General features: G+C 45.0%; 1 protein-coding gene across 3 annotated transcripts in view; it reads right to left on the bottom strand.

Annotated features, from left to right (window-relative positions):
* The window catches only part of MAML3 (mastermind like transcriptional coactivator 3), a 572,069-nt gene that overhangs the window by 269,556 nt on the left and 281,201 nt on the right, over positions 1–21,312 (bottom strand). The window contains exon 1 of one of the 3 annotated variants that reach the window (XM_078676687.1): positions 7,742–7,825. The exons of the other annotated variants lie outside the window; for them this stretch is intronic. The gene's annotated coding sequence lies outside the window, so the exon portion shown is untranslated. Of the gene's footprint in view, positions 1–7,741; positions 7,826–21,312 lie in introns of those variants that run through there. 3 annotated transcript variants of the gene reach the window in all.

Raw genomic sequence — 21,312 nt, 5'->3', positions numbered from 1 at the left:
TTTCTTTCCGGAGCAAGACTTAAAAACCTTGGTCCAATTTCTGGTTCTCTCTAGATTGGACTATTGCAATTCTCTGCTTGCTGGCCTCCCCAAATCCCACATTTCCCGTCTCAAATCTGTACACCATTCAGCGGCTCGTTTTGTCTTTCGGGCCAAAAGTGGTGACCACATCACACCCATACTGTTCTCTCTTCGATAAATTAAAAACTCTGGAGACTCTAGACCTTCACGCAATGCGGAAAATTTACTGCTTGAACCCCCCACCTTCAAAAGGGAAAGATCGATGGCTCAATCCTTATCAGGCAATGCGGTTAGAATCTGGAACTCACTTCCTCCACTACTACGTACCACCACCTCTACCCAGACTTTCAAAACTGATCTCAAATTTCTCCTCTTCCCAAGACACTTCCAGAATTAATACATGCCTGTTCATGTCCCTCAAGGAAGTTCTTACAATGTTGTAAATATGCAATCTATGCCTGTACAATCCTAATCCTAATGTGTTTTCGATTTTTGTGTAACTGCCACCTATTGTTTTATTTTACTTTTTCAACTATCTCGTTTATATCTGTACATGTAAGTATGTAAATTTCCTCATGTAACGTACTTGGTTCTATTGTGAAGCGCTCTGACACCTTTGGGTAAAGTCTGCGCTATGTAAAATTGCATTAAATAAAAAAATAAAGGAGTATGATTCGGAACCACCTTATTATTCTTGTGCTTAGACAGAGCTTTGTTTGAGAAAGAAAGTTAAAATTTCAAAGCAAAATCTGGTGGTGGCAAGAGGAAAATCAAGTAGTTGTGTGACCCTATTAGTGGCTTGCATACATAGCACTTGTTCAATTTACACTGCAAAAAAAGCACTTTAGTCCATCCGGATGGCTTAAACTTAACTTGGACCAACTGATATCAGGAAATTGTCCTCTCTCAAAAATATATACCTGCCCTCCTTCCACTGTGTGTGTGTATGTGTGTGTGTGTGTCAGTCTGTGTGTCTGTCTGTTTGTCTGTCTGTATCTAGCAAGACAACTGGCGCAGCAATGGCCTCGGAGCCACTTCCACAGCCCCAGTCTGTCCTCCTCTCTCGTCCCAGTTCTCTCAGGCTGACTTCATGGGGCAGCTATTCGAGTTATGGCGAGGGAGCGTGCAGCCTTGAATCTGTTTAGCAAGCACGAGACCTCTGCTTCCCCTCCTCCTGTGGCACGTCACGCTGCCATCCAAAGGTTGAGCAAGCACCAATGGCCGCGTTCCTAAGCCGCCCACGTTGATGACGCAAGTCCGCTCGAACGGGGCTGGGGGGGTGAAACGAGTTTACGCCACCTCCACTCCCTATGGACATGGGCTCCCACATACACTGCGAGATCACCGGAGCAACCAGCGATAAAAACAATATTTAGATGTACATTTCTAAACAAGGAACCTATTAGTCCCATGCTCGAGTGAAGCCACGCTTGACAACAAACATAGAGCAGCATCTACTACAGGGGCGTAACAATGGGTGGCAGGGGTGGGGGGTGTTGCATAGGCACTCTTCAAGGGGGGGGGGCAATTCAAATAAGAGGCCAATGAATGTCTGTAAGATAATAGAGAACCAGGGGGCCCCTCCTCATATTCTGCACGGGGGCCCATTCTGTGGTGTTACCTCACCTTCTCCCTACATTCGTCTGGCCTGCTGTGTTGCTCTGTTCCAACAGACAGTTCCACCAGTGCTGCAACACATAAAGACATGGCGGCCTCTCACTCTGCTCTCCAGAGGCATTGATCCTGCTCTTCTTGGGATTATAGGTGGCAGGGATTTGCCCCGACCTGCTGGGCCTGCAGAACAACCCTGGACAGAACAAGCATGGTTGGTAAGGTGACCCTTGAAAGGAAGACTGGGGTAGAGAATAGAAAAGGGGTTCTTTCAGACTAGCCCCCTTCAATAATTGTTTGGGGGGAGGGGGTGCCAAGCTGTCAATTTTGAAGCAAAGTATGCGGAAGGCTGCATTGAGTGGAAGCAAATCATATATGTGCATATATGTAAAGGATGTGTCTGATAGAAGACAGTGGATGCAAAGCAGGCTTCTGTGCAAAATGAGAGCTAATGCCTGCACGCTCAGCAAGTTGATCACATCCAGCTGAAATCCGATGTGATCTGGGGTTGACAAGTTAGAATCTCGCATGGATAATAAGGCGTCCATTCTTCCGAGGCCATAAAACCGATTGCCATTACATTTGGAAATATTTCTTATTTACAGTGCTTAGAAACGACACAACTATGTTATTAAGCACTTTACAGGATAAGATGCTTTTAGAATGACACTGGGGTTGTGCAAACACTGCACATACAATCCAATGTCAATAGCCAACAGAATTTCCAGATTTTTCAGGCCATGCATGCATGCATTTTCTACCCATCTAAAGTGCACCTTCATTGCGAGGAATCTCCGTCGAAATTTTTCAATGGCACTTATGTCCAGCTTGGCCAGTAAAGAGAAAAAAAAATGGCAGATGCCAATCCGAATCAAGCAGCTTCGTAAAACTAAGAGCATGGATCCACAGACTATAAATGACAGCAAACATGCTGCTTCAAGGAAAATTCAAATTGGGATCTAAGGATTGATCCAGGGATCAAAAAGCTACAGACAATAGCAGCAAAGTCTGCTTCAATGAACACAAATCAACATGCAGTGCTGTAGTGACTCCCATCCCTGAGGCAACTTGACCATGGAATGCTTCAATTATGAAGCGCAATTTCTCACAAAAAATATTTACTTTCAAAAACTTTCAACAATTTTTATTTATGACTAAACGGACCCCACTCCAAACCAAACTAGAGTAGACAGAATTCATGTTGACACTGTCCTCAACGCGTAACATCGATAAGCTTGGAATGGGTTTATATCTTTGTCGGTTTCTTTATTTTCGAGAAGTGCTGGCGAGTTAGTCAGCCGGTTCACTTGGAGGTGTAAGGCCAGCACAACGCGAAGGTATCAGTTATTAGTTTCACTGTGATCGGTCAAATGGAAAATTGTGGAGTAAGTGACCCTGGAAATCTTCCGTTATACCCAAGGTCAACACACCATGCCTCTCACTTGCAAAGCATTAGCACTTGGCTCAATTTATTTCAGCCAGGCCTGCAGGGTGACTGCAGCAAGATGGAAATGATCTCTCTCTTCAGGTCCACCAGTCACCTTTCTAAATATACTTGGCACCACGTTCACGCAGATACGAGTGACCATGGACACCTATTTGATCATCATAGGTTTCGAAACAAGTTTGTGACCTTATTCTAAACTTTGCCCATCGATACCATGTTTGAAAGAGGAAAAGCATGCCAGCCAGCCCATACGTTGGCACTGTTCCCTGTGATTGAAGTAAACAGAGGAGCAGAGCGAACAAAGTCCAGAACTTACTTTACGTCTATATAGTGCACGCCTAGCCTGGACGGCAGTGAAGGGCTTGATGCAAACTGACTAAGAAGCACTACTTTCACCATTATAACACTGAACCAGTAAACAACAGCAAAGAGTAAAGTAGGACAATTCTAGACAAGTGATTCACACTATACACAAGGGAATCTTGAGCAAAAAAGATCTAGGAAGTCGAGTAGGGTAATGAGTGGTGGGCAGGAGGAGCAAATAGGGTAGATTTAGGGTCAACTCGGCCAAAGTGAGCAAAGCTCACAACCTCTTCTTGTTGTAAAGGGTGGTCTTTCATTTCTGGTACTGAAAAGCTGTTTCAGTTTGAACTTTCCATTATAAAAGTTTGGATGGAATGCAGATTCTGAGAATCATCACAGTTATATAGACAGTAATGAAGAACACAGAGAATAACAGGTTTTTTAATATTATAGCTGGAACTTAATATGTAACATTATATAAAATGCTGCCATGCAATGCAAATGGTTCTGCATTAGAGCACCGCCATGCCGTGCTGTCACCACCTGAATATTTAAGTCTGTAGTCAAAAAAATGTCCCAAAAAGATGGTTAATAATAGACAAAGAGCACTTAATTTCAACTTACTAAAGACCGCCACCTGTTTTTACTAACATATTTTCCTGCTTTGCATTCGTAACTAGTTTCCACCACAAGGGAGGACGCCAGTTGGGAGGTGGTGAAAGCGTGGTCTCATCTCAAAAGAAATTTAAATACATTTGAGGAATTTGATTTCGACCTAATACATCTAAAAAAAATCCCACTTGGAAACTGAAAAGCCTCTGATTAGGGAATATGTTAATGCAGTCTGTAGTGAATAACATTTGCAGCTATCAAGGTACATTTTTGTGACAGTGTAGCAGCTCGTTTCAGATAGCACTGAGTTGGTTTGGAGTCTTTTAGCATTAAGCACCCAAGGTGGTCAGAGTTAAGTAACTGGCCGGCGGCCTAATCCTTATTGCTAAAAGGCAGCTCACTTATGTTGACGCTGTCAACACGCCTGGGACCTGGTCCTTCTAACCTACAGACTCTTATATGCTTAAAACTCGTACATGTTTAAGTGGAGTTAAGCACTAGCATGGGCAAGACTCTCCAAATAGTGGCAATAGCACACACCGAAAACAGAACGAAAGGTGAAGAGAATTTCTATTCATATCAAATCAACTTTCGGACTGGGTAAGGGGGTAATAAACATGCACAGCCTCCAGGAAACAAGGGCAAAACATCACTCCATGATTGGTAGTTGAGGTAAGTTAATAGTGGAGTACAGGATTGGTTAGGCAGGGATGTAATATGCTGGGTCAAGAGATGTCTTTTCTTCTCATCGTTCATTATTTTAGAACTAACAACACATTACAACGATTAATAGTTATTCTCAGCAGTAATGCACAATTCCGAGCGTGAGTGTACAACACCTTATAGGTATGTATGTGCCTATTTTATTTATTTATGTCATTTGTAGAGCGCCTGAATCACCCCAGATGGGGTATCTCCGCGCTGCGGATGAATAGAGATGTTGAACAGTATGTCTAGAACAGCAGTGTTTTTAGTTTTTTCCAGAAACCTAGATAGTTGTTGGATTGGCGAAGATCCAGGGATAGTTGATTCTAGAATTTGGGAGCAAGATAGGAGAACGATTTGCCTCCCCATCTGGTTTGTCTGATGCGGGGGATGACAAGAAGGCCTTTCCCTTCTGAGCGAAGGGTGCATGACGGGGTGTATTTAGTCAATATGTCGGCCAGGTAGGTTGGACCTAACTGTTGAAGGCCTTTGAAAACTATGCAACAGACTTTGAAGTGGATTCTTTTGCGGATCGGAAGCCAGTGGAGTTTATGCAGGAGGGGAAGAGAAGGGTGAGGGGCACTGGTAACTAAGCGAGCTGCTGTATTTTTCACCACTTGAAGGGTCTGTAAGGCTGAGTCTTTGGCAGAGATCAGCAAAGTGTTGCTAAAATCCAGGCGACTAAGCACCAGAGCATGTATAAGGGTCTTCCGTGTTGACAAGGGGAGAAAGTGGAAGACTTTGCGCAGCAGGCTAAGGGCGTGAAAGCAAAATCGTTTGGTTGCACTCCAGTGAGTGTTTAATATATTAAATAATAAATACAGGTGTCCAAAGTTTTTCTACGAAGCCTGCAGCTGGCACTGATGAATGTCGAGGTACCCAAATACCAAGGCTGCGTAGTCTTGATTCCGCCTCATGCCTCTTCCTTCCACTATACTATCTCCTGGCCTTTTTTTATTTCTCTCTTGCAGATTCCTACTCATTCGTGCGTCCCACCTTTTTTGTCTTTCTATTCCTCCTTCTCTCGTCCTTTTGTGTTTTTCTCTTTCTAGTTCAAAGTCTGGTGAAGAAAAGTGCGTGCTGGTCCCCCACAAATAAGTGCCGGTGGGGCAAATAAGTGCCGGTGAGCCCCACCTGCAACCACTGGCTCAAATTAAGCACTGGCTCCATGTCAAAGTGGTGAAAAAACACAGCTTGAGCCAAAGTGGGTGGGCTATAAAGATGGACGATTGGCAAGACCAAGAGGAGGCAACCAAAGGCACGAGAATCCAGATCGAAATCTGTGTTCTGGAGTAGCGTGATACTCGCCGAAGAAGCGCTTCGACTCCTCGTTAGGGGTAGTAGGCGCTATATAAATGCAACTACAATACAACACAATACATTTCGTTCAAAGCCAACATGCTGATAAGAGGAGGGAGGGCGGTAACAGCAGAAGTATAGATCACATGATGACTAGTTTATGGCACGGAAATGCTGAATGTCACATTGTTAGACCCCTAACACACCGACTGATCACTTGCTCGCGTGGACACTGCTTTGGAAAGGGCCGCTTGCTTGCGCTACAGGTTTTTCGCTCTTCACCAGTATACATTTCCCGTCCCACGAGGTTCCACATAAAAGTCGCTTGCCTCGTGTATTATCCGCCTCGGTTTCCACGCTGGTGGCCTCCCCTGGGCCTTCGTCTCTGGAAGCCTGGGGTAATCAACACACGTTAGCGCTACGGCTAAATTGAATTCCGCTGGCAGGCCCCACGCACCGCAGAGAGCGCTCCTGTCTCCTTAGCATTGCCGCACACCACCAACTAGAAACAAGGTTAGAGGCGTGCGGTAAGCGAGGCCTTCGGACGCATCACAGGTGGGATGTTTACCACAAACCACGGAGTCCCCCCACAGATGTCGCAGATCAAATTATAAATACAGACCTGTCTCTGCTGCATTATTTCCGGTGCCAGTCAATTGCACCGCGAGGCTGCCATCTCCCTGATGTTATTCACTCCTTTATTTATTTATTTATTTTATGCTTTTTTTTATATAGCGCAGACTTTACCCGAAGGTGTCAGAGCACTTCCCATAGGGACAGTAATGATACATAAGGAGAACATTACAAGTGAACAAATTACAGAAGCAAGCGTTTGTGCATACAAAAGAAACTCTCTTCTTTTCAGCTGTTATTTGCAAATAAAACTGTATAAACTTTGCACAAAAAAAGAAAAGAAACCCAGGGTCAGACTGGAGCAAAAAATAGGTCAGGGCGCCAAAATAAAAGTGCTCCCTACTAGTGTATTCGAAAGCTAAAAAAGTGGCCCATGTTTGCGAATTGGTGCAGTGTTGAACTTGTACAGTACAGGCTGTATGAGTGTTTTGCAAGGTGTGGAAGACAGCATGCATTTTAATTTGCAGGCAATGTTTATTTTAATATCAAGACAATCAGCAGTAAAACCCGACATACCAGACCATTAAACAGCAACAAAAAAAAACATCAAAAAAAGACCAAAACACTGACATGTCAGACCAGCAAGTGGGGCACTGCCTGTTTGCCCTTCAGGCCATTCAGACCCCGAATCCACCCTTTCAAGTCCAGGCACTTTGAGGGGTCATGGCTGCTCTCCCCCACGTTCTACTGCCCAGATTAGCTCGAGTACTCACTCCCCCTTCTCAACTGAAGACCCTCCAAACGCAGAAAATGTGAGGTTTTCAACTTGCAAAGAAATACAGCTGGAAACCTTCATTTTTTTCCAACATACATTTTACAGTTTAGAAAACCCACGAAAAAGGAAGGAAGAACAAAAAGCCACGACACTGTCTATAAATCTAACCGTCTGTCAAGTGGCTTAGACCTACACAGGAAGCCTACACTGTTTTTTTAGATTTTCCCTCCTTGTTGTCAAACGTTTGTTTCCCCTGCGAGGATGCAGGCTCAGAGGCGGGGTATGCGTTTCTTTGACTGTCCTCTCAATTTTGCCAACATTGAAACAATCTGGAGAGGGCAGAGGGTGGAATATAATGCCAAAAAAAAAGAAATTACATTTTAAAAAAAAGTCACCTGAATTTAACAGATCCGAATGTTCTGCTTTTTTTTCCAGCAAAGGTTAATGCAGATCTGCTGGGAGATTGCAGTCAAACTATAATGAGATATTAATGAGCTGTGCACATATCCTTGGCCACCACAGTAGTTTCCGGATTGATCTGCTCCTCCACCCCCACTTCCTTCTAAAAAAAAAAAAAGACAGTGCACAAAAAACCCTGCCTTCTCGCGGACCGCTTGCTTAATATAAATCCCTCTGAGACATCACCCTGCTCAAAATAAAATCGACCACTAGTGACAAGGACCAGCCAATCGAGGCTCGATCCCCGTGCCTGACTATCCCTGCCTTTTTAGGTCTGGCCAAAAGCCAGCTTTTAGCTGGCTGTTACTGAATACCTAATGTTCCAATACCAATACTCAGAGTGGGCTTTGGGTCAGCCTATTGCTTACCCTTTGTTGGCTTTCTTGTCAATCTTATTGCTTGCTTCTTATTCAATCACTTTCCTTTCTCTTCTTGTATTTGCCCCTCCCCTTCAGCACGGCTACTTTATCAGCCTTTTCATTGGAGGATTTGTATCTTTCTACAACTCCACATAGGACTTGTCTACCAAACAGCACCAGCAATCTGTTTGCAAAAAGACGTACTGTCAGCTAGTGTTAGCTGGTGTGGGCTTGCCATCCTCTTCTTGTGCTTGTCCCTCTCCCAGAGCATGCCCTCAATGATTGTTTACTTTTCAGGTACTACTTGTCAGGTCAAGCCTACCAGACAGTGCAGCTGTCTAGTTGTGAAAGACTTACTAAGGGCCTACCAAGAACATAAATGGGCTTGTAGCCTGTTCATTGCCTACCATTGGTTGGTTTACTGTCACACTCATTTGCTTGGATCTAATTTGATGGCATGCCTTGTGCGACTCGTGTCGGTCCTGCTACAGGAGTATCACCAATTTACTTGGGTCCTTCCACTGATCAATTTTAGGGAACAACGTTTTTAGCTTATTTTGATAGTGTGCGCATGTGGTTTCCAGCGGTCTCCCTATTGCGTTTTCCTTCCCCCACTGCACTCTATGTTGATCTCTTGTGTGCTTCTCCCACACCTTCTCTGTTATGCACTCACCCTACTGTGCTTCTTCCCTGCATTACCTTTTCACCCTTATACTTCTTCAGCCAGCTCCACATTACTCTCTCTCTCTCTCTCTCTCCTGACTGCTTTTTGTCCCCCCACGGGCTACAGTGTTCTCTGTATCACCTTTTTGATTTTCACTGCCCCCCAGCCGCGCTCTCCAGGTGCTTCCCCACCCATGCCCTCATGTTGCTTCCACTTCCTCCGTGTTCCCTCCCCACCCCATGCTGCTTCCCTACACCCACATTAACCCCTTCGATGCTCATGACGGAACGGTTCCGTCATGAGCGTCGGTTGGCCTGTGCTCATGACGGAACCGTTCCGTCATGAGCCCGTTGGCTCATTAGAACCTTCAGCACAGCTCGAAAATTCGCGCTGCGCTGAAGCGGTTAAAAAACAAAACGCTTTAGCGCTTTTCTCTTTTTATTTACTAGTCAAACTTGTATCAGTAAATAAAATTAAAATAGTGAAAGGCATACACATGCAGCAGCGTCATAGGCTTTCTTTTTATTCAGGGTTACTGCTATTAAGAGGTTTGATTGTTGCATTTTTCCGCATAATCATGAAATCGCCACCGATTTGTGGAAAGCTATCCAGAAAACACTACTAATTCCAAAATTAAATTATTATACCCCACTATGGGATTCTAAAATCTTCCCTCAATTGAGCAATGATAGGATGGGGGCTATTTGGGATCAACAAGGGCACAGGGAAGCTATTCGCTTTTACCGATATCCAAACTAAATTTGGCATCCCCTCTACCCACACTTTTAAGTATCTTCAGATTTATCAATTAATGAATGGGATTAGGCCCTGCATTGATCCAGGAGGGGAAATCAAATAATCAAGCATATGCTCGGAGGCGTAGCTCGGATTAAAATTATATACAAATCCCTGACCGACTCAATATTAGACGATATGGATAAAGTAGAAACATCATGGATGATGAAATTAGGGGACCCTGATTTTGACCTGGATAAGTCCCTCCAGCTCGGGAATAAAGTGTTCCGCTCTACCAACCTAAGGGCACAACAATATAAAGTCCTCTTTAATCTATATTTTACCCCGGCCAAACTCTTTAAATGGGGCAAAAGGGAGGATGATAAGTGTCCGAGAAGCCAGGAGGGACCTGCCAACCTAATCCACATGTTCTCGCAATGTGAAAAAATGAGGGGAATCTGTGCTGAGATTGAGAAGTTTCTGGGGTTGCTAGATATCCAGGTAAACGTGTCCCCAACCCTTATAATATCTGGTATTGGTAACAATCATGACTTGGAATGGGATAAGGAGGCTTTCTTATTTATATGCTTAGAAGTCCTTCGGATCCTGGTGGCAGCAGGATGGAAGGATAACACAGCTCCTACTTTTCAAATGTGGCTTACTAGATTGCTAGGTATCCATAACATTGAAGCCGCTCGCTCTAAAAACAGGGGAAAAAAGATGAGGTTGTGGGGGCTGTGCGTTTGGGCTACCCTCGCATTGTGGAGACAACCCCCCTAAAACGTTATTACTGTGTCTGCATATAGGTATGAATATCTCCCCCAAGGTCTAACTTATCTTTTATCTTTTATGCTTTATCCCTTATCTTTTATCCTCATGTTAATTCTAACTACCTGAGAACTGTTCATTTTGTTTTCTACGATTTGTAATCTATCTCATTATGATATTCCATGGTTGAAATGTTTGTTTTCTTTTTATGAACTTACAGATCTAATGTATTGTACCAGGTAAAGTGAAAAAAATATATATTAAAAAAAAATCATGAAATCGCCACCTTTGTCACATAATATGTCCTCGACAGCATAATCTGCAGAGTTTAACAAAAAACTGTGTTTCTAACTCAAATGGAAGAAAAGTTAAGAATACCACAGCAACATGTGCTGCCACTTAGTGGAAGACCCTTTGAAAAGCTTGACTGGTCCTTTTTCTGCTGCTTATTGCTGTATTTAGGTGGAAAATGGGTACTAATGATGTGAAACCATTGCCCAGTGTTACCCTGTGCCAAAGTGACAAAATAAGAAAGTAATACGCTCACCAAATGTGCCGAATTATGCCGCATAGTTTTCCTTTTCTTGCCACATTATTTAATCAACGTGCTGCATAATTTGGTCCTCCCTTGCTGCATAATTCCAGTGGCCCTGTTCTTATTTAATAATGCTACACTGCTTCAGGGATGCTGCACAGCATTACTAAAAACCATTGGCAAAGCCAATGGGTCCCAGAAACTAGACCTGTTAACTTTATCAAAGTTTGTTTCATTTTAGTTACGCACACCATGAGGGTGCATGCGTTTTCCAGCTGTCTTCCTTTTGTAATTCTCGTCTCCCTTCACCTTCACTGCGCTCCCTGCTGTTCTCTCTCACTGGTGTGCTTCTGCCTGTGCCCCTCCGTGTTGCACTCACCCTCGTGTGCTTCTCCCCAGCAATACTTTCTCACCTGTGTGCTTCTCCCTTCAGTTCCATTCTGGTCTCTTTTGCCTCTGTTGGTTCCTTTCAGTTTCTCCTCCAACCCTCCATGTCGCTTTTCCACAACCACATTAAAGAAAAGCTTCCTTTTTTTTACCGATCCAACTTGGATCAATAAATAAAAAGAAAAAAAAACTATGTTATTTTGTTGGCCTGCATGTGCCTGTAAAATGATGCGATACAAAAGGGGATGATGGACGGAGCATTTGAGCAAATCAAACACTCACCCCCAGTCAACTGATCTGGGTTTAATCCATCACCATTCTTTAGCCCACTCAGCCACCCCAGTTCAGACATGGCCATATGCAAATCAGTCTGACCCTGTGCCTCATGGGAACAGTCCAGCCTGAACTGGCAAGCCATGTCTTCTCTGGATCGGAAACAAGCATCCTGGGACCGGTTTCGGATTCATAATCCTCATCAGCCAGGCTATCTTGAATCCAGTGGACAAGTGAGCAAGGGACTCACGTCTGAGCATACCCTGCCACATTTAGGGCGAACAAAGCGATACAAAAGGGGATGATGGACGGAGCATTTGAGCAAATCAAACACTCACCCCCAGTCAACTGATCTGGGTTTAATCCATCACCATTCTTTAGCCCACTCAGCCACCCCAGTTCAGACATGGCCATATGCAAATCAGTCTGACCCTGTGCCTCATGGGAACAGAGTTTACCGCTCAGCCCGCTCCAGTCCGCCTTAGTTCACCGCAGTCGCTCAAACCCAGGCCCCAACCACCTCCTCAGCCCAAGTTCACCGCCACCTTCAGTGCCCCCAATCAGCCACACACGCCATGCTCCCTAACACTTTTGCCACGCATCCGATGCTGCAAACGACCTTTCTCTGTGCGCTGCAAAAGCAAACCCCGTTCATAACCTGCCATGGCGACTCAACCCCCACTGCACAAAGCCAGTATGTACCCATTCCACACAGGGCTGCAGTCCGCCAAAGTTTACCCGTCAGCCCGCTCCAGTCCGCCTTAGTTCACCGCTCCTCCCCGCGCTTGACGTACCTCAGCCTGCTCCTGACGTACCTCAGCCTGCTCCAGTCTGGCAAAGTTCTCCGCTCCTCCCCGCGCTCCGCCAAAGTTTACCGGTCAGTCCGCCTTAGTTCATCACTCCTCCCCGCGCTTGACGTACATCAGCCCGCTCCAGTCTGGCACAGTTCTACGCTCCTCCCCGCGCTGACTACTTTTTTTTTTATCTTTAATTTTTTAAACAACGTTTATTTTTTATTTTAATATTTTAATATAGCCTATGTCCATCTGCACACCCTGACAATTACAATGATGTATCGGGTGTTTGAATTGGCGCTGTGGTTCCAGAGTTTACCCGCCTCAAAGGTTCACAGTTCTTACTTTATAATAGTAGTATAGATATCTCTGCTACCTACCACCATTTCCTGCAGGGGACATTTCAGTGGCTGGGGTCCTGTAGGATAAAATACCATAAAAGACGCAAGGAACATACATTGATAGGTTGGTTGGAGGTCTATTTCAATTTGCCTGACTGCCTACCCATGTGCTAGGCTTAACCCAGCTGAGTTGCATGAAAAAGAGAGGCATCTGCGGAGAGTGGCTCTAACAGCAAGTCCTATTTCTATGATGGCAGCTTCCTGTTGATATTTCCTGTCACCTTCTGAGGTTTTAGTTTTCCCTGGGGACACCCAACAACATTATAAAATGTCCCAAAAGAGGCTGAGCCCTGAGAATGACGGGGAATATGTTGTGCTTTTTATACTTGAGGTTTAATTTCAAGGCCCTTTAGAAGAAATGTTATATACAGGGTCATACTTCAAAGGTTCAGAAGAGTCTTGGCTAACAGCATCAATTTTATTAAAGTCAGTCCAGTCACATCAAAATACACTGATGTGGCCTGTGGTGTGCTTCAAAGATCTCGCCTCTCGGAGGCTCTGCAAACCATATATGGCTACCCTTCGAAGCTATTCTCAAGAGTGATCGTCGGCTACACATTAAGATGCCAAATGAACCTGAAAATTACTAACCGTGCCAAATGCCCTGCCACCTGAGCAAAAATATAGCCTGTACATAACCGAAAAAAAGATTCTACTCAACGGTCCCCAAAAACCTGAGACTCTGAACTCGATCTGGCTTCAGTCGCTAGAGATTCCTCAGATCCCCTCTAAACCAGCCAGAATCCTGAGAGTCATATTCAGCAATGAACTATCCTTATCAATTCAGATCAAGTCTGTCACTAAAAATATATTCTGCTTCTATTGACTCAGGAAATGTAATGCCTGCAAAATAGTTGGGGAGAGTGGTTGAATGCTGAGGCTCAGCAGTACAGATCTTTAAAGTAAAGCTGCAAATCACTTCATGATATACTGCAGGGAGGTGATCTGGTTTTGGAATTATTGTGACTTGAAAGAATTAAGGGAAGTTATGAGCGTATTAACAGGCGAGCAGCTAGTGTTCAGGTGCTTACTTTTCCCCCTCATCCATGAAGAAATGAGGGTTACGTTGAGAGGATGCTGTAGGAGTGGCATTCTTAGGTGGCCACGCAATGGATGATCCGGACGGTACTGTGCCACTGAACCAATGAAAACGGGTGAGTTAAAGGATAGGGCAGAATCAGTTCGAACTAGTAAGCACAAAGAGAGTCCAATAAGGTGATGGGAGATGTATTAACGGATGATGGTCACGTGAATCAAAAGACAGTCAGATGGGGAGGCGTCAATGATAGGAGCAGGATGAGATAAAGGGCCAACGGAAGCATAAGGTGAAAGTGATCAGAGAGAGAATTAGGCTTGAGGTAGGAGGGAACACCATAGTTGAGAGAAGACACCGGGGAGTGTATTATATATTTGGCGAACTGCACTGTTCATGTTTATACCATGGGGCACCTTTAACACGAGCAGTGGGTGCAAATATGAACAGTGTGCCAGAATACAATAAGCTTCCCAGCTGCCCTGGGGGCAGCGCATTCAGTGAAATACAGAGGAGCTGCTTTAATCAGCCCCTCCGTGTTCCACTGCGTAAGCGGCACCCACCTGCACTTTAGTGACGGGACACAGATCCCCCTGCAGGCAGGTACAGTCAGTGCAACCACCTTAGTTCCCTCCAAAGGGCTGTTCTTAGGGGGAGCACTCACAGGGGGGGGGCACCTTTTTGTGGCACACTCCCCAGGGCCGGACTGGTTACCGGGCATTTTGGCATTCTGTAGAGCTGGGGGATGATGTCACTGCGGTGCAGGCTAATTTCGTAGATGGAGACCTGCATGTGCTTCGAAATCAACAATGCAAAACGAATTTTGTTTTGCACACGCAGGTCCCCATCAACGAAATCAGCCCCCAGCTTGGGAACATGACAAAAAGCCCGGTAGCCAGTCCGGCCCTGACACTCCCCCATGCAAATGAGGGTAAACGCTCTCACAATAACGCGTGTGCTACATGTGCGCCAGCACTATCATTATCCCTGATGGGGAAGCACTGGCGTCTGTGGCCCGTGTAATACCAAAGTGCCCTGTAACGCAAAGTGTGCACACACATGCCTGTTGTGTGACCCATGGGCACTTTGTGTAATACATTCCCCGGTGTTGGGAGATAGGGCTAGATCTCTCAAGGTTTAAAAGAGACATGTCAACGGGATGCAAAGGGCATCAGTTTCAGACAGTTCTTCTTACAGAGGTGATCTGAGGGGGTTCACAAAGTAAAGTTAATTGAGAAATGACTTGTCCTAATGTGATATCACAATGTTATGTCATAAGCCATGACAGACACCCGTCAAGTGTTATTTTGTTCACTGCATGCCCGGTCCCCAAGCTATAAGCACGTGCAGCAGACAAGGGCCTAGAAAAGGGCGCATAGTCCTTGGCCCAGGGGTTAGAAGCTACTGAAACTGTAAGCAGCTCTATGGCAGAGTGATTTAATAAACACATGAAGAAAATATGGGGAAGTATTGGAAATTGAAAAAGAGGCTGTACACTTCCCAGCCAGCCGTGTAAGGCTCAATTACTTTCAGAGGAGCGCCAAAAACATTCCCATGCTGTAATAAAATTGATTACATCCGTAATTCGCAGCTTGGCTCTTTATACAGCGCGTGCTTGCTTCTGTTCCAAGCTTGCATGGCGAAGGGCTCGCAGGCCCAGCCAGCCATGTCAAACCTCTGGCTCTGACTGTTCTGGCGTGCCAGCCTACACCAGAGAGGCAGCTCCCGCAGGCTGGCACGGCCCCCACATCCTGCCCTAATGGGTGCTTGTTTAAACACCGGCACTGTTTGCCTTGCTGCGGCTCGCTGCATGTTAAACACCGTCCTCTGAAACCCTACGCCGATCCAATAAGGGTATCAGCAGTTCAGCGCGAGGAGGCAATTACTACAAGGCCCCGAGAGGGCCTTCTAAGCTGGAGGAAGGAAAAACGGGATCGAACAACTAAAGGGAAAATCTGATTCGGCTCAGCGTCACGCGGAGGGCAGAAGGCTCAGCTGCAGCCGGGGCTGTGGAGGGTGGCGGGAAAAATCAATGGACGAGGCTGCCAAAGACAGCGCGCGCGGCTGGGGGAGGCGCCCTGGGACCGCCGGCTCGTGAGGGAGGAAGCAGGCTGCATCTTGTCCTCTGATGTCCCGAGTACCCACCCCGCCCACCACCGTGGAATTTTATTTGAACAAAGATCGACACGAGATCTTATTTGTTTTACACTTCCCCATCTATCCTTTGCAACACCAATTTGGAAAAGAGGATTACATTAGAAGCAAAACAGACAACCATGGGCAAAGCCAATAGGTCGTATCATTTTGATCTATTGGTTTTGGCAATATTTTTAGTCAATTCAGTGCAGCACTGGCTGAAAGGAAAATGGCTAATGCTGTGCAGTATTAGGAAAAATAGGACAAAAATAGGTGTGATGATGTGGCTGCCATTTGCAAGGCATGTGCATGAGTGATGACGTGTGCACACGCATGCCTCACCACACTAAGGAAGGATGCAGTCACCATTTTCATTTATTTTTTATGTACTCCTCACCATTTTCATTCGTTTTTCATCTACTCATCCAAGATGGTGGACAACAGGCTGGCTTCTCGTCAGGCAGGATTCCGCCCCAGGCACTCAACAGAATCGGTCGTAGTCGCCGTCCTAGACAACCTCAGAAAGGGCATGGATGACAACAACCACCAGGCACTGGTCCTCCTCGATCTTTCCGCCGCCTTTGACACGGTGGACCATACCATCCTACTCACCCGTGTCAAGGCGGCTGGCATCGGGGGATCAGCCCTTGTCTGGCTCTCCTCCTTTCTGAGGGACCGCACCCAGGCGGTCCGTCTAGGCGACTTCACCTCCACTCCCCTCCCTGTCACTTGTGGTGTTCCCCAGGGTTCCTCTCTCTCCCCTCTTCTCTTTAACCTTTATATCTTTCCTCTCATCTTTGCTCTCCAGCAGTTGGAGGTCACCGTCTTTAACTACGCGGATGACCTCCAGCTCATCTTTGATCTGTCCCCCTCTTCTCTCTCGGTCTCCAATTTCCAGTCTACTATGACATTCATCAGGGACTGGATGAATCACAACCACCTTAAACTGAACCCTGATAAAACTGAGCTGGTTCTCACTGGTGGTTCGTCCAGTCCCTGGAACTCTCTTTTCTGGCCCCCCTCTCTTGGCCCTGCACCCTCCCCCTCCACCACTGTCAAAACACTGGGTGTAAAAATGAACAATCAGCTCACTCTTCACTCTCACATCAGCTCCGTGGTCTCCTCCTGTTTCCTCACTCTTCGAACTATCCGCTCTGTCTCCCGCTTCTTCACCCCTCAGGCCCTCAAGACCATCATGGCCGCCCTGGTAATCTCGCGTTTGGACTACGCCAACGCTCTTTTCCATGGCATCCCTGCCTATAGTTTGCGTAGACTCCAAGCCATCCAGAACCAGGCGGCCAGACTGATATTTGGCCTCCCACGTTATCACCACTCCACCCCCCTCCTAAAGAAACTCCACTGGCTCCCCGTGAAACAACGTTCCCTCTTCAAAATCGGGTGCATGGTTTTCCAGGCCCGTCAGGGCACTGCCCCTGCTTTCATCACTTCACTTATCAAACCCTACGTCCCCGCAAGAAATCTCCGGTCCTCCTCCAAGTCCCTTCTCCTGATCCCCCGTTTCTCGCGCAAAAAATGGGGTGGATCCAATTTCTCTACTCTGGCCCCTTCCTTTTGGAACTCTCTCCCTGATAACCTCCGCTCCGCAACTCAGTACCTTTCTTTCCGTGGAGATTTGAAAACTTTCCTATTTAGCCAGGCTTTCCCCGCCTAAATTTTCTCCCCGGTCTTCCTTCCCCTCAGCCACTGAACCTTCAGCGCCAAGAAACCGCAAGGTGTATGCTGCGCTTTACAAGCATTTTAAATTAGAAATTAAATTAGAAATTATCACTTGGATCGGTATATTCAAAATGACATTTTACTTGCACAAAAGCTCATTTTGACATGACATAAGGATGATGATAAAGTCAGGGGCTATGCTCCAGAGAAGGGACAAACACAAGAGGAGGAAAGCAAGCCATTGAAGTAGAAACTAGCACATAAGAGTGACAGTAAAGCTAACCAATGGTAAGTAATGGGCAGGCTCTAAGCCACAGTAAGTTCTCAATCGGTCTTTAGCAAGCAGACAGCTTCTGCTGTCTGTCTATACGCTGACATAAGATCACCTCAACTTAAAGGCAAAACATTGCTAATCTTTGCAATAAAATTCAGAACAGTGTGGGTATCATGTGTTAGACAGACAGATTGTTTTCACACTTCTATGATACATTTACTATTTTGTATTTTCTCTTCAGTTTTCATTGTTCTCCAGTTTCCTAATCATGTTGTCCACTTCTGAGAAACACTGAGAAGAGAACAGCCAAAATGTGTTTTGCCTCTGACTGGTACACAGGCTTGTGGCTTTTTCAAGGCTGTGAAATTTGGTATAGCAAAATAAGTCTGAAATACTTCCAATTAGGGATACAGTACTCTGTGAAGGTGATTACCACACTGCACTCGTGCTGATATCCTAGTTGTATCAGAACAGAGGTGAAGCACTCATGTTGTTTATGAGAGCACATCAAAAATTAATAAAAAGTACAACTGTGTTTGTTGGTTGATAAGAGGGAGGGAATGTGAGGTTGCAGAATTGGAGTGGGGAAAGGTTATGGGTAGCACAGACACTGTCCATTAATAATTATATAGACACTGCAATACTGAAGTTTATGTTTAGAAAAGGTGAAATTAAATTTCATAGATAGATCAGGTCTTAGGAGAAGAACAGGGGTCTAATGACTTACAGGCCTAGTTTTATCAGAGGAAATGATAAGCCGGGTTACCAGTTGCTAGCAATGTTGACCAAGGGAGTTACATTATAATGTTTGTAAAGACAGACATTAAAACTAAGTATGTCTTAATGAGTACTAGTTGGCGAAGATATATTATCCTGCTGATGACAAGAAAACAGAACAATAATAAGTGTTAAAAAAAGTCAGAAAAACATTTCCAGGTACCTTCGGTATATGCCGAAGTCCTGAAAGTTAGTATTGATGAAACAGTTCGGGTAGATCTTAGAGGCCCCAGATGACCCCGCATTTTGCTTACCCAGAGTAAAAGAATAAGAAGGAAAACGCGCCTGCTCATCCTTGGCTGATTGTGTTGCCGGTCCTTAACCCCTTCCAGGCTGATGACGAGCTCAGCTCGTCATGAGCGTAACCTGCCGTGCGCTCATGACGAGCTGAGCTCGTCATGTAACGCGGTATTTTTAAAATTACCGCGCACAGCGGGAAAAGCCGCCGCAGTGATGCGGTTAATGCAGTGTGGTCAATAAGGCAGCTAGTTATAGTGTGTGCTTACATAGCGCAGGAGCACATGTCAATTGAAGGATGGGCGTAAGTCACCGAGCAATCGCTAGTAGCAGCCATGTTGGGAAGGGAGTTCTATGGGCACAGAATAATAACGCTCATATTTATTAAACGTGTTACTCTCTGAATACTATTCATAATCTACAGATGTAGCAGTAAAGGGGCATCAATACGACCTAGAATGTTAAAAGCATAAGCTAATGTTACCCTGAAGAACCTCCACCCCATGGCAATAAAATAAATATATAAAAATGTATATATATTGAGCATGCAATGCCAAATTTGCGAATCCTGGACCCTCTCTGGGTCCTGCACATCTTCCTGGCATCCAGCACAGGATTCATGAATCCTGAAATGAAAAAAAAAAAACTACAGTAATTCAGTGCACTACAGCTTCAATTGGGCAACCGCCACGCACAGGCATTTTCTGCATGCAACAGGTTTTGAGCATGGCGAAGCCTTGCTGCCCAACCCCGATACTTACAGCCATATTAAATGTCATCAGTGATGTCATCAATGATAAAATGATGACATGTCTTACATGTTGTCAAATGCAAGGAAATTAGCAGTGCAGGATGGGGGCGCAAGGTGTGGTTAGTTTACCAAACCACAACTGGTGAATTTCAGTGGTTTTTAGATTTGGTTTTGTAACCAAAACTACACGTTTACTGTGTGTTTTTCAGTTAATTTCTCAGTTTTTTAAACATACCTTAAGGTTTTCTTACCAAAGTTAACCGTAACTTTACCTTAATATTTTGAACTTAAGTGGCAGAAGGGAATTCAGTGCACATAGGTGATGGTGAAAAACCTAGCTATTCCCGAAGTCCTAGATTGTCACCAGTCTTAAGCCCCCCTGTGTTATGAGTCTGCCAGCGCCAGGATGCCTGCTAGGTGACAGTGCGCTTTAGAAGTGAAATAAATAAATAAATAAATGGCAAACAAATTAGAGAAGAAACTGCAAGTTTGTCCTATTGTTCTCAGCCCCTCAGAAACAAAATGAAGCATTCAAATGTTTGTCCTTAAGCACATGTCAGGGTGCCCTGTGAACAAAGATGACAAAGGCAACCGGCAGGCCTAGAAGCATGAGCAAGGTCAGTAACACAATCTGCTTTTGGTTGAATGGAGGATGCCCACCAAGATGGGCTGTTGGGTGTGTATGGAAAGCATATTTAACACAGGGGGTAACCCAATTAACCCTTAGGCATCTGGGTAAGGGTTAGTTGTGTATGGAAAGCATGGCACTTCAGGTTGGCAGGGTCTAAGGAATGCTCACGCTTCGTTTGAATGTCACCAAACTTCGCTTCTAATAGTTTTCTAGTAGTGGTGTAAGCACTTATAGCCAAAAGAGTTTGAGTAGTGTATTTATGCTGATGAAAGGAATGGTGCTGATGCACTCCCTTGCCAGAGTGGTAGAAATCGGATCTTCAGTCTGAGGCCATAGAAGGTGGTTGATGCTGTAAGAAAATCACATTTGGAATTTGTTGGAGATTTGTCAGGAAACGGGAGCCTAGCCTATGACATGTGTAAAATATCCATAATAAATGCATTTGATATTACCGAAGGCGCATTATTCATATTAGAAAGACCATATATATAAGATTATACTGGTTTGTCCTTTGGTATGCCCATGAAATTCTCAGTCACATTTCATTAACACATTTATTTAATGTATTGCTTTGTCTTCACTATAGTTTTTGCACACAAGTAGCGGACAACACGTGATTTGCTACCAGGTGGCACGGTCACATGGGGCTTTTTTCAAGACTTATTGTAGCAGTTAACAGTTTTAAATGGTGTTCATCTCGGTAGGTTATATTTGTGTCTCAGTGTTGTGGTGGGCTGTCTCATGAAGTCTCTCGCAGTCAGAGCTCACACCATTTAAATCTTGGACTCGGTGCTTACCAGTAGGACTTACCTAGCACATTCTCATTTCAGCACATTCTAATAAGGGCAACAGCAGGGACGGGTTCACTTTCTTAAGCCCTACTCTATCTGAACAATTACATTTTATTCTGTATTTGAGTTCATGTCGAGGCAATAGGATTATTCTGAACTACACAATAGATGCGTATTATTATAGGAAGTGTAAGCACAATTTTCAATACCCCAAAAGATGCTTCTCAAGCCGTTCCAAGCACCTTGGAAAACTACGAGTTAGAATGATTAACTCAAAATGTATA

The sequence above is a fragment of the Lissotriton helveticus genome, chromosome 2_1 (assembly GCF_964261635.1).
Source record: "Lissotriton helveticus chromosome 2_1, aLisHel1.1, whole genome shotgun sequence".
NCBI classification, from domain to species: Eukaryota; Metazoa; Chordata; class Amphibia; order Caudata; family Salamandridae; genus Lissotriton; species Lissotriton helveticus.
This window is presented reverse-complemented; position numbering and strand designations above follow the sequence as displayed.